The following is a 15,527-nucleotide window of genomic DNA, read 5'->3' as shown; positions in this document are numbered from 1 at the left end:
TGGTGTAAGGTAGCACAGAGGCCCTCTACAAAAAGCCAGTAAGAGGGCATTGAGTCAAGATGTCCCTATCAACGGTTTCCAAGATCAATAATGAACATACTTGCTCACTATCAGATCCCATCTCTCTATAAATATTATGAAAATTTTCCTTACACGTTTGTTGGGAATAAAAAGTCCAAAGGAGGGTGTTTGGGTGGTTTGGGTTTGAGTTTCTCTGTTGAATCTCGCGGTATTTGACAGCCTCCCTCCGCTCTTTGACACTCGCCCCTCCCCTGCGCTCCGGGAATGCTGGGTTGTTTACATTACTGGCACACGGGTCAGGAGTGTGGTGATGAGAGGGGCCTAGCTACCGGAGAGGCTGTCTGAGAACACGTACACATCTCGACTGGCTCTGCAGCACAGGCTCTCTCTCCCTGAAAAACTTTTCCAGCGCCCAGGCAGCGGTGCTCAGGCAAGAAGAGAGGGCCGCCGAGTCTCGACTTTTAGGAGCGACCTTGGAGAGAAAAGGGAAAGTCAAAACAAAGACAACCGCCATAACCATCAGGAGAAACTTTCAACGTGAAGAAGGAATAGCTTAGCAACAGAGTCCCACTTCCTGGTAAGATATGAGACACCGTTAGCTGATAGTAAACTCATGAATTTGTACTAACATTACACTGGACAGCTAACAAACCACTTGTTAACTATTACAGACTTTTATTTTAACTTACTTAGGGGTTGACAGTCTCTCAGTGCCCACTTTAAACTCACTGTTTCAAGCGCAAAGGCGATCTTGACACTCACTTGAAAAAGTTTCGAGAGAAGTTCGCCAGCTAGCTTAGCATGTTAGCCGACTAGCATGTCGCATTGCTAACTTCCACTACTTTGAAATGACAGTCGTCCCTGTCATGTAGAGCTAACAGTGTTATTGTAACATTATAATTACAGTTTGCAAAAGAACAGCTTTGTCCCAACTTAGCTTTCAAGTGACATTGCTAAACGTGAGGTGGTAAAATGACAGTAGCCAAACAGCCACTTACAGATGCCATGCTACAGTGTCACGCTGATGTTGTTGTACACGTATACTGCATAATTACTGCCTTACTCGGCTTTACTTACGTCGATATTATTCTTAAACATTAGGCTAACTTCTCTGACATTGCAGAGCGTGTCTGTATGTACTCTCCACTGTCACATGCATGCTGGTTTATGTTTGTTTGCATTTGCAGTGTAGGAGTGTCTGTGTGCAACTTATGTGTGGTTTATCATTCTCGTCTGTAGAAGTATAAAATATACTCAAAAGTCATCAAGTCAAGCAATGACATATATTCACTGGAGCCTACAAGTTTCCTTTACTTTTGATAACTTAAGTATGTTGATCTTTCAAAACGGAGCAATTTTAGAAATAAACTTACATACTGCTGTGCAAATTAATACAATAGATGACACCAGGTTGTGCCATCATTAATCTTCAGGCCCACTGTCAATCACAATTGCTGCTTATTTATTTGATCTTTTAGGTAAATGTATAGTTTCAAAGTCACTGAGCTTGTTTCAGTGGACACCTTTTACATGGCTCTGTATGCGTGCTATTGAATGTTACATCTACGTTCCTTAAACCAGGGATACTCAGCTTGCTTTGTCCAGGGGCCTCTTTTGCAAAGTATCAGGAGGCCAGGGGCCAGTCAAAAGATAAATAAACATTAATAATGAATAGATAAACTATCAGCCCGGGCCTCTGTTGGGGGTCTGAGGAATCATCTCCTGGCACTATTTATTAAAAACACACTCGATTTTAGAGTATGTTGGGTGCTTGCATGAAGTGAGAGTAGAAAGCAAGTGACTTTAACTTTGATTCGGTTGCTTGTTGGTTCTCTAGGAAGATTGTGCTTCACTATCACTTAGTGGCTTCACATCTCCACCTTGAAGGTATACTATGCAGTATTTTCTGATTCTGTTTGTAAAAACATTTGCTAGTGAAACTGTATTTGAATATTTCTTCTGCTTTTTAGAAAGTTCTTACCTCACATGAGCGCTAAAGGGTTACGCGCCTATAAACGTTTCAAACACAGAAATTAAGAAGAAAATAAGAAAATCTAGGCAGAGGGAAGAGTCTCAGAAGATAAATACACAGCTGCACACATCTAATCAGTCGTAGGTGATGCTTGCTTATATAAGACTATGTATTTTTTTTTAGGAAATCTTTACATTTTCACACCAATGCAAATGTTCAGTAAGGGCAATAAAGATGTTTAACTTAATCAAATTATGTCTTAATAATGAATTACATTTTAAGGTTATAATTTAGGAGCAAATGTAAGATCTTGTATTTTAAGCAGCTTTTTTGTCATGTCTAGTTCCAACCCTGACTGATGTAGCAATATAATAGCAATAGCCAAACAGAAGGCTACCTCTGTATTTTCTCCAAACCCTGAGACCATGTTTACAAGTCTTACGAACAAACAAATGTTTCTTAGCCATTAAATCATTTTTAGTGGAAATTGTGCCACAAGACTATATTTGAAGTTTGTGTTAAGTGCAAATTCTGACCCATCTCTGTCTGTAAAAGCTACGACCCAAGTGTTGCCTCCAGCTGTCTGTTTCATGCTGTTTAACACCATAAGAGTTATAGCCTGGAAGACAGTGTTTATTTGGAAGAGAGCTGCTGGTAGTTGCAGTGAGATGGTTTATTTGAATAAAAAATAAATCCAGAAGTATTTTTTTAGGATGAAAGTGACTCACTGCTTTTTTTTGTGAGTCAGGATGGTTATTGCAAAAACCTTTACGGATTGCAAAAACAGTTCTGGTCAGTTTATCATGGCTCATATATAGTAAGAATGAAAATAATATTAAAAAATATCTTTAAAAGATACAATAATAATAATGATAATATAATAATAGAGGGAACTAAAACCCAGCAGCACAACACACAACTAAGTAAAATAAACTTACCTCTCCTGGGCCTAACCGTTTTGGGGGTCACACATTCGAAAACAGTGTCTCATGCCATGTTCCTGTCGCTGCCTATCACAGCCAAATATTTCAGGCGTCATACCATCACGTTTGGCTACGCTGCAGAGAGATGATTCAGACAAGAGTTAGTGGGAACTGACATACCTTGTTGACCCAGTTATTACTCACTTCTGTGTTGCCACACTCGATTATCGTCAAAGACAACAGGCTTGTGTCTGCCAGCGTCATCAGGTGATGGAGATGAACACCGGCTGGCTGTGTGAAGTTGACTATCAAGGAATGTGTCATGAACCGGGTGATCAGCAAATGGCTGCCAAATGTTTGCATCAGTCTCTGTGGTGAGGGATTTCTGCCAGTATATCCCGCTTTGAATTTCTGCTGCTGAGAGGTGGATTACTTTTGACAGGCTTTGGCAAAACTTAATTATTTTTGCCTTGTGCTATTGTTTGGCTTTAATAAGGGTAATAACGGTTAACTAGATAGTGGTGATAGCAGGGGTGTTTAGACTGATTGAATCTAAAAATAGAAGCACATAGAAAAAATAGTTTTGTCATTAAAAATAAAAACAATCTCGTAACCAGCCGTAATCAGCTACCATCTGACGCAGATTTCGCTTTCGTATAACGGATCTGCAGAGTTGCAGCGATATGCCAGTTTTAAGGTGTTCCGTGGTATGAAAGCTGACGGTCATCATAGCGTGCACATTTACTTATATATGGCATTGAAAAAAATGCAATCAGTTGGTGAATCTCTCCTGCACATGTGCATCTCTTTTCCCCCTTGACTGCCTTTTTATACATACTTCCATTTAAAAATGCCCCAAAGTTTCAATTATTGAAAAGTGTTTTTTCAAAAAAATCCCCCCTTCTGTTTTCATTCATTTACAGCTAATTGTAACTGATAATAATGATACTAATTGTGTGCCGTAATATTATGAAAACATGATATTTTCGGAGACAGCTGTCGTATGGCAAAAAATGTCATACTGGTGCAGTCCTGATATGTAGATATTTGTTTATAGATATTACCTGAAATAGCCAGTGCATGGGACAGCAGGTCTTGGTCCAGATATATGCCGGCTATGCCTCATCTCCTGAAATATTGTCCGTTTCCCTCAGAGGCTTATAGCTGTCAGACCCATAGCTGAGTTCTGAGATTGCTTGGTTCTGGCAACGGGCACTGATGATGTGCCATTAGCACATGAGCAAGAGGTTGGCCTGGCTTCACGTTCATATATTTGCTGCCTAAGTCGTACACATTGTCTCTGTCAGTGCTGTTTTAAAGGCCGGAAGATGGGGTGGCCTCTAGCTCACCTGGTATAGTGTGCGCCCCTTATAGGCTGAGTCCTTTGCAACAACCCTGGTTCAGTTCTGGCTTGTGGTCCTTTGCTCCGTGTCATTCCCTCTCTCTCTTCCACTTTATCTGTCTAGCTGTCCTGTCATTAAAGGTAAAAATGCCCCAAAAATAATTCTTAAGCCAGACTTTCTACTTCTGAGGCCTTCAGAGTGAGACCTAAAATGCCATTCATTGGTGTGGAGGAATCTGCTGCACCCAAAGCAGTGATTTAGCACAGTGGAATTTACCGAATCGCTCTATCCTGTGAGAGTTTCCTGTTTTAGCCCTGGAGCTGGCCCCTCTGCTGGATTAAAGATCAGATGAGACATTTGTCATCTGACCACTTTAACAGTCATCTTGCCTTTGGGTTTCACAAGAACAAAAAAATGTTAGCTCTGTTTTTTTTTTCATTCGCAAAGCATATTTAAAGGAAGATGCCTCCTTAGGCCATTTTTGAGCTACATTAAACACTGTCTTTTGCATGATGTCAAAGACCTCGGCTAAGCATCGTACAGAAATGGTGCTGGCAAAGGTAGCAGATCACTACTTAGGATATAGGCTCGTGTGGTTTACTTTCTTTGTGATTAGATGCTGTATTAATAATAATAATAAAAAAAAAAAACAAGAAAAAGAAAATAAAAGCTTGATGCCTTCCCCAGAAGAATTTAGAATTGAGTCTTTCCTTTCCAGGCTCAGTTTTGGTTAGAGTTTAGAGTAAGGTCTTTGGCAATGAGAGTGGGCTGTCTGAGCAGCTCCTTATACTCCCCTCAAACAGCCAGCCAGTCAATATTTTTTCATATCCATCTCCCTTCTATCTTATGAAGGGTCACTGATGTTTCAAGCATTCAAATATCCTTGGAGGATGCCTCGCGGCTCCCCGTGTCACGTGAAAGTTCTCAATTTCTCTGTGGCATTGATGCCTTTTCTCAATGGGCTCTGGAGTGCTCTGGGGGGAAACAGACTTCAAAGACATGCAAACACAAAAATTACTGACCTAGGACCCCATTTCGAGTTCATGAAACGCTTTCAGTGCCCCTTGGTCAGCTCATGCCATGACCACACAATATTGGTGGTTTATTTTACTACAAAGGGTGTCGGGGAAAAAAAAAGATTTTATTCATGCTGTCTTTTTTATTTGTTTTTTTTTTTATTTTCAGCTTTGAAACCTCTCTCTTAATAAACTCTATTTATATATCATGGAGTTATGAACTTATTATATTAATGGATTAATTAAAGCAGTACCATAAAAGGCAGTTTTTCCACATACAGTAGAGAGGCAAGAAGCAGAAAAAGAGATTATAAAAAGATAAAGAAATAAATAGCTTCTATGCCTGCCATACCAAAGTGCACACTGGGAAGGTTAAAACAAGGCCCACTTAAAAAAATATTGTTAAGTTACACAGAATGTGGGTGAACATTTCAATAATTTTGATGTATTGGCAGATATATTACACTGTTTGAATTATTTTGAGATACTTACTTGACTGAAATAGTTGCACAGTGTAGCTGTTACAGTTTGTTACACTGACTCTTTTTCTAATTTTTTATTTTTTTTTAATTTAGCAGGTCTTTGTTGTTTGAGAGTCAGCATTTTACCAACCTTTGCAATCCGTGACAGTCGACATAAAGAGCCATTTAGTCAGGCTATTTGTAGACTGACTGCATTATACTGAAGATATCCAATACCTATTATACATGAACTGTTTCTCTAGGTTAGTTCAAATTGAGGAATAAGCGGCTGTTTGTTGCCATCTAAACAAAGCCACCAAATGCGTGTTGGCATATTGTGAACTGTGCTGGAAATATGGCTCTCAAACTGCATCCTCCTTTTTTATCGGAGATCACTCTCCAATCGTCCCCTCTCCCTCTCTATCGCTTTTGATTATCCACACGCAAAAATACAAATCCCTCAGGATACAAATTCACTTTCACAGAATAATTACAAGATGCTATATGCCACTGTAAACACCACATCAGTGACAGTGACAGTATGCATTTGTCATGAGATGAGACAAAAGCAGAATGAATTTGCACTCATGAACAGAATGAGGGAGGAAGATTTTGTGTGTGTGTGTGTGTGTGTGTTGCTTGCTGACTGTGCTATGGGCGTTTGTTCCAACTTCATCACAAATGAGCCTTAATGTTTCACACGGGATTTGCTGCAGAAGAGAGCAAATTTGTGTGAGAGCATCTTGTTTTGACAGACTTGTCTGTTTTTACCCTCCCCCTTTTCAGTGTGAAAAGCCAGGGACATTTCACTGCACTCTTTTTTTCTTTTACATTCTGTTACTTTTGCTTTTCCTGTGACGTGAGGCGTTTATTAATTGATCAGTATCGGTTTTGTAAAGCCAGATTCTTTCTTTATTGTAACCCATTGCATTCTGTGTATACCAGCTGCTGACATTGCCTCAGTGCGCTTCTTTATAGTCCTGAAAATATATGTAACGCACAGTGTTTGAAGCTCCTGACGTGCTACTGAGAGCAGTTTCAATTAATGATAATCTTGATGTCATTGTGCATCCACTGGAGGAGAGAGGAGGAGTTGAAAAGAAGGTTGATTCATTAAAACATCATATTTCGTTCATGCTGGGGATATCAAAATTTTATCTGTTTCAAATCCTCCATATTGTTTACTGTTCCACACAAACACTCCTCTACATGGATATTGTACAAAATATTATGGGACACTACTATACAAAATATCATAGAGAACTATTAAAAGAACAACTTTAATTTGGGCTATATTTTATTTATGCCGTAAGGGCTGTGGGACATGGACAAAATCAATTATCACAATGTTTTTTGATCAAATACCTTGATAAGGATGTTGTGGCAATATTTTAGGGTTAACCCTTTGAAACATTCAACGACATTACTTTTTGTTGTGCTGCATTGAAAGAAAGAATATTAAAACCTTCAAAATCTAAGCGAATTGGTTTTCTTTCTTTTAAAAACATGGGCCAAAAAGCAGTGAGCAACTTTGCAAGAACTGTACCACAAATTGCAAGTTAATTAATAGATTAGAAATAGAAATTAGAATAGAAATTAGAATTAGAATAGAAATTAATAGATTATTATGAATAGATTATTATTTTTAAACTCTTTTTTCATGTCATCTCTTTTTTTATTTCTTTTACTTTATTTTTTGTTTCTTTTTTCTAATTTTCAGGTAATTTCTTTGTACTTTTTTCAGTTTTTTGTGCTGGTCATATCGTCTGAGTTGCTCGGTGCTCTTCACCTTTTTCAAGTTTTTGAAAGACATCAAGCCAATTTTTTTAGGTCTCACGGGGTTTATAATTGGTGTTTTCACAAATTATTTACACAATGAGATTTTAGATAAATAATCATAATGTGGATATAATGACTTGGTGGGTGAAGGCAAATAATAGAAGAGCTGGTAGAGTTCAGTTCAAATTACTTTACTGTAATGCAGCCTTAACCAAGAAAAGACAACACTTAAAAAGACAATATCTAGTCTTATATCACAGTATCAATATAATATTGATATATTGCCCAGCCCTAAATGCAGTACTTTTTAGCTTTTAATTGTACAATTTCTAACTTGGATTGGCTACAGTAATTTTAACGTAAACCTACTTTATGAATGCACTGTGCAGCTGTATTATAAAGAAAAATCTAGATATGAGATTGGTCCTGTTATATGTGAACACTGCTTAAATGACTCAGAATTTTTTTTTCCATTTTGCATCTCTTTATTTCACACTGCCTCATTTGGGTGCGGGGGACATCTTTCTCCCCCTCCTCTCCTCGGTCTGTGTTTGTACCCTGACTCACAGCTGTCTTCCTTGGTCTCCCTGGTCTCTTGGTTTGGCCTGGGGCTTTGAGGTTGTGGTCAAGGCCTGGGGGCATGAAGAAGGAAGAGGAGTCATAATGAGAAGCTCCCCTTAACTCCTGCTGCCTAACCTGCCCTCGAGCCCCTTTGTCTCGCTCCCTTTCCACTTCCACGCCACCCATCTCTCCTCTTTCCCGTATTTCTGCCTCCCATCTTAAGACACTTCTTATGCTTACCACCCCTCCTCCTCTTCCCTATTTAGTTTCCTTACTACTTCTTCCCACAGCTCAACCTCCGTGACTCTCAATCTGTCCCCCATTCTTGCCTCTGCTCTCCTCTCCTGGGGGTCCTCTCTACCGGGGGCCTCCCCTCAGCCTCCTCCTCTCTGCCCAGCCTGGCCCACAGTCAATGGGAGGCAGGCAGCCTGACTCCCTCTGAGCAGCAGGAAGCTGCAGCAGCAGGGGTTAGGCCTGTATGGCGCTGCCGGCTGGCTCTGTCAGAAGTCCTGCCAAGCCAAGGATGAGAGACCTTTGCCAGTGCGGTAGTGGGGCACCGAATAAAAATATTTTACAGATGTCTGAAGTCAGGCATCAGGAGTTAGCGGCAACTTACTCAGGCCAAGAGCAGAGGTGTCTTTAAAGTGCAAACAATATCTATGCTAATCTATTTGTGTGTAGGATTTATGATAAAGTTAATGAACTTTAAGTATGAATGGAAGGGAAAGGTCTTTAAAAGGACTTAATAAAGTGGTCCCCAGGAGTCTTGGCATTTCAGGAAGTGGGTGTGTGGTAGGTGGAGGGAAGTAGGCTGGTCTGATTCTGGATTGGCTGGAGGAAAAGTGATTGATTTGGTTGGGTTGTGTTTGAAGGGGGGGGGGGGCATTCAACACAACTGCACTGTGAATGCCTGGCTGGGTTCCCAACCAGTTCTGGCTTGACAGTTTAACAGTGAATATTTAACATTGCGCCTTTCTGCAGGGCTTGGCTGTAAACAGCAGTCAGCAAGCAGCACAGCAGCAAAAGCCTGCGTGACGCTGGGCCTTGGTTGTAAAGCCCACCTAAAAACAACGCACAAGCAGGAAGCACATCTTGAAGTTCTGATTTTAGAAAAAGGCAGATGGCATGGGCTGGTGGTGTCACACTGTAAAAAAAACACCAGGATCGCCTGATGAAAGCAGCTCCCGCTTGCTTTGAACAGCGAGTCTGTCATGGTCGGTGTCTGCTGTGTGGCTCCGGGTCAAACTGTGATTCGCAACTCCTGGAATTTGCGCTTTTCAAGTTTTTCATGTTCAAATCGTTTGAGGGGGAAAAAACAGGGGGGGGGGGGGGGGGACAGGAAGTTTCATTAATATTAATATTCTAATATGTGAAGGAGGCAGGGAGGACCTATCTGGTTTAGATGCTTTGCTTTCGATTTCTCTTGCTCTTTGTCTTTCCTTCTATCTTTCGCTGCAGTTTTGGCAAACTGCTGTTTTTTCATTTCATCAGCTGTGTTCTGATATGCAAACCTGGCACTGGGATTCCTATGTAGTACCTTGGGTTAAAATGTCAAGTAAATAACATGAATTTTGGTCTGAAGTATCATCAAAGGTCTTTATTTATACTTGTATCAAACAAAGTAGATTTTTAAATCATCGTATCAATGATTTGCTAAATCTCAATTGGATTTGGTCATTGTACCCAAATCCCCTCCCAAAATCACACACATTTTTTGTTATTTGTATCAAGCATAGCTTCAGCTTGAATTGACGTAACTCTTGGCCATGTTTGAGTTGAAATCAAGATATGGATGTGTGGGGACATGATGGTATTAAAAGCAAAACAATGAGCCTCAATGAACCCAAAACCTGCAAGGTCTAATATTTTGGATGATTTTTTTCACAGTATGTTATAAAGTGCATAAAAGAAAAAGCATGGCTTTTAACATGTAAACCACAGGCAGCAGTGTGAGCACTGTAAATCCTTGTTCCTCTGTGTCCTCTGAACATTTTAAAGAAGGAGGTTCTCATTGTTTTCGCTGTTTGTGATGACAGGATGAAGACATGGGAATATTGATGACGTCTAAGCAGAGTTTTGTGATTTTGGATTGATAGATGTTACAGAAGAAAGAAAATAACTGGCTGTATGATGTTGAGAGCGGATTGGGACAGATCTGATGACAGGATTAAGCGAGTGCTTAAGACTCTATTAGCTATTATGGGCTGGATGAAAGCGATTGTTTATAGGGTTGTGACGTTTGATTATTTCCTGCTTTTCTGGGCTCTGTTCCCATCTCTAAATATTTATGAAGGATCATTCAGATACAGCGTAATTTGTGCTTGCGAACAAGTATTTCTGGTGGAGTTTACTTACTATAGGGGTCCAGTTGTTAGCCAATGATTCTCATGATTTGCTCCATGTCAGTGAATTAATACAGTGTCCATAGATATTAATTTTGCAATGTGAATTGTGTTCAAAATAAGCAAATGCTGTGTTTGAAGATGAGTTGGAGACATTTGGATTCAGCTGAGGCCCTGTTGAGCTTCACTCAGCCCTGATTTCTGGAAATGAGGCTGATTTGGGGAGTTTTACAGATGTTGGGTGAATGCAGGGCAGAGTCCAGCCTCTGTGTGAGGGATGGTGGAACCGGTCTGACATCTCTCCTGAACTGAAAAGGGAAATCCCTGCAGGCACAAAGTGGAGAGGAGGGATAAGGGAGGAGGGCGAGAATAGAGAGAGGTGCGACCCCTTAGGGGTAACGTTATTCTCCGATCGTCAGCTCCTTACACATACACTCGCACACATACTGGGATGCTCTGTCGGTGTGCCGGGTGATGCACTCATGCAAAGAAGGACGAGAGCCCGAGGAATAAAAATAAACTCCTTATGCAGACATTTTTGTGTCTGCCAATGCATGTGTTGTGCTCACATGCAAGTTTGTTTTTTTTTTTTTAATAATTTGGGGCCAAATGTACATTTTTGAGGTGTTTGGCTTCCACTCTTGGCCTATCCAGAGCAATTTAAAGTCAGTAAAGCAGTAGAATAAGACTAATTTCTCACGTCTTTGCCACAACTAGACAAAATATACATCTCTTTCCCCAGAATATTGATGTGGAATAGAGGAGTTATAAGTATAGAAATAGATGCCAACAGATTTTTTTTAAAGTACCCATTCCAAAAATGTTGACTGGCTTTTATACAGTCACATTATTCTTGATTTATTTTCAGTCCCAAGTTTTTCCTCAAAGGTACACCTCCTCTTCAAGACAGAGCCATATGTCTAGAAACGAACAATGCATGCTTGCCTGCGCCCCCTGTTATTAATCATCACACAGTTTCTATTTTTCTAATCCCAAATTCAAAACCTTGAAGAAAACCTTGAGCTGATCATTTGGCTTTGCTTTGATTTACATATGTTGTCAAACCGAATCGTTTCTGTGTGATGTGATCTTAAGCCAGGATAAATTGTGCTACTGGAATCAACCAAAGTAGTTGTGTTATTGTCGGTTTCATAGTAAGGAGTCATCCTCCTTGGCAGTGTGACAACAACATGGGTGTATACACACAGTCACATGCAGCAACAGTACTGTATTTGACCTCTGATTGAGTAGACGTGCTCTGGATCTGGTTAGAAGATTGTGTGTGCGTGCATGTACGGCAGCCAGCAGGGCCCACCACAGAAGCCGCAGCAGGCTGAAACCGAACCAGAGCCAGAGCCAAGCTTGATTTTTGTGGAGCCACGTTCCCATGGGCCCACTATTAGTACGTATTCAGTATATGCATCCACTTTATTCTGTGTGTGCATCTGTTTGCATCTAAGTTTATGCGTGTTACATGAATGTGTGGAGTTGCACTTTGTGTTTTGGTTTCTCTGCTCATTGGCTGTTCTGGGTTCAGGGTCTTGGATGTCTCCATTAGTGACCGTGGAGATGCTGAGGGGTTGTGGTCCTCTTCCCTCCCCGTCCCCCCACAGAGCATACGAGAAGGCTTGGGCCCAGAAAAGCCCCAACACGAGCCCTTAGCCCTCACGTTAGCACTCAACTATGTAACGAGACATGCCTGGGAACTGCTCCTCTCACATTACTAATGACTTGGACATCTTGCTCTTGTCATTTCCTCTTAGACAAACTTCGATGCTGACGCAGGGTAACGGCTTCAAACTATCCAGGGAGAAGGGAAAAAAACCTGCTCGAAGGGAGTATGAGCGACTGCTGGTTTTGTGTGAAGGGAAAATAGACTGCATTCACCAGATGTTTTTTTAATGGATATTTCATAGATGAGAAACTCAAATGAAAGGCCCCATCATCTCCAAACAACACAGAGATAGGTCAATAGTCACTGCTTTTTGATTGTTGTCCTGGAACCCAGCTGCAGCCAGAACTGCATGCAGGGCAGGAGGCACTACTGCTGGTTTGGAATAAAGATAGATTAAAAGGTTGTTCGGGGTTGCCCCTTTGTAATCGTCCTTTATACGCCTATTATACTTTAATTTCTTGTTTAAATAACACATGCTGTATTGAGTCTTCTTTGTAATGGTCTTGTGCCACATTGGTTGTTTGTTTTTACACCATTTTTTTTCACATAGGCCATGACTAGCTGCCATCTTTTTTGCAGCATCCTCTCCTTCTTTACAGCGCTCTACAGTGTGAGCAATTCACTTGTTATTGCGCCAAAAAATGATAGTGCAAACTGGAAAAATAATTCAGGAGCACAGTGTGGGGGTCATAGAGACACTAACTTCAGCAACTGTAACTTTTTCACACAGTCCTGGACAAATGACTTGCTTGAAAAAAAAACCTAGGTAACCACGGCCAATTAATTTTTATGAGGGATATTCGCAAGCAGGATCCGGAATTAACATGCACCAAGCAGGTAGATTTTTCGTATGGCGAGTCTATCTCGGAAGGCTGTTAATTAATGGTTTGATGAACTTTGTGTTGGAACATTTCAAACTGTGCTCCTAATTTTTTTGTGTGCTCCTAAATGTTCTCATTTATGATCACATGTATTCCTTGGGGAAAAAAGTTGGCATAGAGCCCTGCTTTATAGATATTAATGGAGGACAGTGAAGGGTAATACCAGTTCAGAATCTGAACACTGTAGTTGATGATGCTCTCATCTGTTAGCTCCTGCTGGTGTAATCACAAAGTCAGGCTGTGCTGATGAAGACTAGACTCTGTAAAACATTCCTTACAGAACAAAAAAAAAGTGAGCGTGGCATTCACTTATTTTATTTTTTCATGAAATTCCCTCATTTGTCCCTATTTTATGTCTTTGTTTATTTATTTTTTACTGTAAGCCCTCTGGCTTTGCACACAAACAGAACCACAGCCCTGTGGTACAGAATGTCACATCCGATATCCTGGTGCCGGAGGTGATGAAGCTAATTTGGTGGTCAGTCAGTGACATGGCTAACAAACAAAGCCCTTATTGGTCCTGGAGCACTGGAAGCCCTGCTCAGCTGTGCAATGCTCTGTTTTGCATTGTGAAAGACCGTGAGTTGTTGCTACAGGGCGCTAATGCAACCTAAAGCCCTGGGTTCTTTGTCATGCTGCTGCGGTGTGCACATCTGGGTGTGGATATTTTGTTCAAATCTTCAAATGAGAGGTGTGCTCTTAAAAATACCACAAATAGCTGCTTTTATAACAAAACAAAAAGAGATATTATAGATAGGAGTGTTTTTGTGTGGTAGGCTGCAGTGTAAAGGTATTTCAATGTAGAAGAGTTGAAATAAAGAGGGTCACACTATACCGTACTTTACAGTGATATGATGTAACTATTTAGGGGATTCTCACATTAAATTGCCAAATGTGAACCACCTCAACAGAAACTACACTGCTTTCTCCCAAAAAAAAAGAGAGCTAGAGCTGCAACAATTAGTGAAACGACTATTTTTGACATTGTGACTATGACATTTTCCCGTTTTCATATCTATAATAGACCTACAGATTAATTAAGAAAATAGCTGAAAATTAATTTTCAATGAAAATAATCAATTAGTCCTAGCCCTAAATCAGACTACTTCTCGCTGTGCTGAGGTGCACCTACTGCATATGTTAATAGTCTCAAGGATTTGCTCTGTAATAGTGCACTTAACTTTATGTGGAACCCTAAAGTTGTACTTCTGCTCTCAAACCATTGCAGCCTGAAGTTGGAACTACATCCACGATTAGTCCCTCGAACATCCTAAAAACCTATGACATCACTTGCAGCCACATCAGCCAGCCTAAATTAAGTGCTCTTGATTTTCTTTCACATATTATGCATTCGATTTCTATTTTAACTGAGGTGTGATGGCGATATGGCATTTTGAAGGGCTGTGAATGTAGTGAGGGTGTGCAAGCACAGCCCAAACCCCCAGGGTCCCCTCTCCTGAACGCCTGGGGGGGTTCTCTCCTTCACACAGCCTGCTCCTTCACACACTAAGCTGGTTTCTGAGGGATCACACAGCTGTCTTAAATGCAGCTCTGTTTTTGCATACTTTGCCCACACGTTTTTATCTTCCCTTACACAGTCAGCAATTTGTCAATATACCTTGTTTATTCTCTGTGATTGACAGTATGAATTGGTTTCACCTAGGAGAAGGGGGGTGGCAAGGAAAAAAGAGCGAGGGGTAGTGTGGCTGGCGGTCTTTTTTTTGACTGGTACCATGGCTGGCTGTCACTCTTCTTTTATCATTGAAATTGGAGTTTATCTTTTACAAGCCTGAGTGGAATGTTTTTGTTTTTCAAGTGATTATTAGCATCCTCCTTGGCTGCCGTCTCCGGCTGATGAAATAAGCACATCAAACGGTGTGCCGCACTAACGAAGCGGCGCGGGCTGGCTGGCTGGATGGCTGGCTGGCTGGCTCCTGCCTTTTGCTGTAAGGCACCTGCTGAAGTGACAGGCTGGCAACAAAGGGCCCCTCGCCACAAGAGAGACGTCAGTGCTGCTGTGGAGTGGGCAGGACAATAGAGCAGAGAGGTGGCCTGGGCTTTTAGCCACGTGCCAGCTCGTGTCGACAACACACAGGAGCAACAGAGCACAGAGGAGAAGGAAGGGGAGGAGGTGGGGAGGACAAGAGCGAGGGAGAAGGAGAAAGGGGAGGAGAGTGGTTGACACCTGCATGTCCTTGAGTTCTTCTCTCAATGGTGGACATCTTTACTATACATAGTGGTTAAAAAGCAAAGGGAAATCTAAGAGAGGAGGGGATATAAACGTGCAGGTGTGCACTTGCGGGCAGACACAAGCAGATGAAGAAAGAGGAGAGTCCAGTGTTGTTAATGGGATTACTGATTCATTGAGGGTCGGGTGATAGTGCAGATGTGTTTTATAGAGGCTGCAGTAGGTGAAATGTACATACACTGGAGAAGAGCACTGTGCTAGTTTATTTGGATTGTTGAGGGATAAATCAATTTAGGCCTCACATGAAGCCCAGGCTATTTGTGCTGTGCTATTTACTTTTGCAGTGAAATAATCATTAGCCTATA

The 15,527-nt window shown here is 41.1% G+C and overlaps 1 protein-coding gene across 1 annotated transcript in view; it reads left to right on the top strand.

Moving 5' to 3' along the window:
* Positions 1-211: 211 nt before the first annotated feature.
* nek7 (NIMA-related kinase 7) overlaps positions 212-15,527 on the top strand; it is a 69,222-nt gene continuing 53,906 nt past the window's right edge. The window contains exon 1 of the mRNA XM_042515112.1: positions 212-598. The gene's annotated coding sequence lies outside the window, so the exon portion shown is untranslated. The remainder of the gene's footprint in view (positions 599-15,527) is intronic.

Source organism: Plectropomus leopardus, chromosome 3, assembly GCF_008729295.1.
Source record: "Plectropomus leopardus isolate mb chromosome 3, YSFRI_Pleo_2.0, whole genome shotgun sequence".
Lineage (NCBI taxonomy): Eukaryota > Metazoa > Chordata > Actinopteri > Perciformes > Serranidae > Plectropomus > Plectropomus leopardus.
Note: the sequence above shows the minus strand (reverse complement) of the source record. Positions and strands in the feature narration are given on the sequence as shown.